The sequence below is a fragment of the Notamacropus eugenii genome, chromosome 5 (assembly GCF_028372415.1).
Source record: "Notamacropus eugenii isolate mMacEug1 chromosome 5, mMacEug1.pri_v2, whole genome shotgun sequence".
Lineage (NCBI taxonomy): Eukaryota > Metazoa > Chordata > Mammalia > Diprotodontia > Macropodidae > Notamacropus > Notamacropus eugenii.
In genome coordinates this window covers 168,527,904-168,529,369 of record NC_092876.1, presented here as the reverse complement: position 1 = coordinate 168,529,369, position 1,466 = coordinate 168,527,904, and the positions used below count along the sequence as shown (strand labels likewise).

The following is a 1,466-nucleotide window of genomic DNA, read 5'->3' as shown; positions in this document are numbered from 1 at the left end:
CCTGCCTCCGCTGTAGCCTCCTGAGGGGGCCTGAGTTATGGGGGCAACCCGCTCCCCTCTTGACCCACCAAAGAGACCCTCTCACTGACCCCCATCACCTGTGGGTGGAGGTACCCGCGCGGCCGCTGGAGATCCCATCCCTGAAGCCCGCTTGGATCTGCTCCTCTTGGTGCCTTGGGCGAGGCAGGGCTGTGCTTGGCTCCCAGTCCCAGCGCCCAGTCCACTGCGCCAAGGACCTTTTGTGAGAAGTTTGCAGGTCCCTCTGGAACAGAAATCTCCTTTGCTCCACTGTTCTGTGGCCTCTACTGCTCCAGAATTTTCCACGAGTTCCTTTCTACAGATGTTCTATGGGTTGTGGGTTCAGAGCTATGTGTATGTGGGTCTTTCTACTCTGCCATCTTGGCTCCACCTTCTGTGAGGACTTGTTCTGATAGACTAAGCCCTTCTATGCAATGCAAGGACCTAAAACATTCCCAAAGGACTCATGAAGCAAAATGCCACGCATATCCAGAGAAAGAATTATGAAACTGGAATGCAGAATGAAGCAGTCTATGTTCTCTTTTGTTATATTTTGTTTTATTTTTGTTTTTCTCATAGTTTATCCAATTCATTTTAATTCTTCTATGCAACATAACTAATGTGAAAATGCTTTTAATAAGAATGTATGGAGGTCTCCCGAATTTATGCCATGCATCCTCCTACCCACCCTCCAGTCCTCTACCTGCTACCCAGCCCCATGCCCTTGCCTCCCTCCCCTATCCCTATTCTTTTTTGGGCCTACCAACCTGGCACATACATATCTGAGAGTACCAAATACTTATCTTTCTTGGCCATCATGGGCACCTTGGCTGCCATGGTCTTCAGCACTTTTGATGCAGCATATGGAACAACAAAAAATGGCACTGGTATTGCAGCCATGTCAGTCATGTGACCTGAGCTGATCATGAAGTCAATCATTCCTGTCATCATGACTAGTATCATTTCTATCTATGGTCTGGTGGTGGCTATACTCCCTGCCAACTCTCTGATACTGAGAATCGTCCTGTTCAACAGCTTCCTTCAGCTGGAAGCAAGCCACATCATGGACCTGAGTGGGCTGGCAGTTGAATTTGCCATTGGCACTGTAGGTGATGCTAGTATTCGGGGGACAGTGCAGCAGCTCTGACTGTTTGTGAGGATGATTCTGATTCTGATCTTCGCTGAGGTGCTTGGGCTGTACAGTCTGATTGGTGCCCTCATTCTTGCTACAAAGTAGACCCTATTTTCCCCTTCTTCCCAGTGCCCCAACTCTTCCTCCCTCCACTCACCCCTTCAGCCAAAGAGGATGATGTAAAGATCTGTCTTGAACCACCCCATCCATCCCAATTCTTTCCAGAAGGAATGGCCTGACACCTGGTGCAGTTTTCCAGTCGGCACTTGGTCTTGTAAATGCACAATGTCTTAGTGACTCTTCTGTCTGTGTAGCA

At 48.8% G+C, this 1,466-nt stretch overlaps 1 pseudogene; it reads left to right on the top strand.

The window, feature by feature from the left end:
• The first annotated feature begins 664 nt into the window (after positions 1 to 664).
• LOC140507738 (V-type proton ATPase 16 kDa proteolipid subunit c-like) lies at positions 665 to 1,255 on the top strand (annotated as a pseudogene).
• The last annotated feature ends 211 nt before the right edge of the window (positions 1,256 to 1,466 follow it).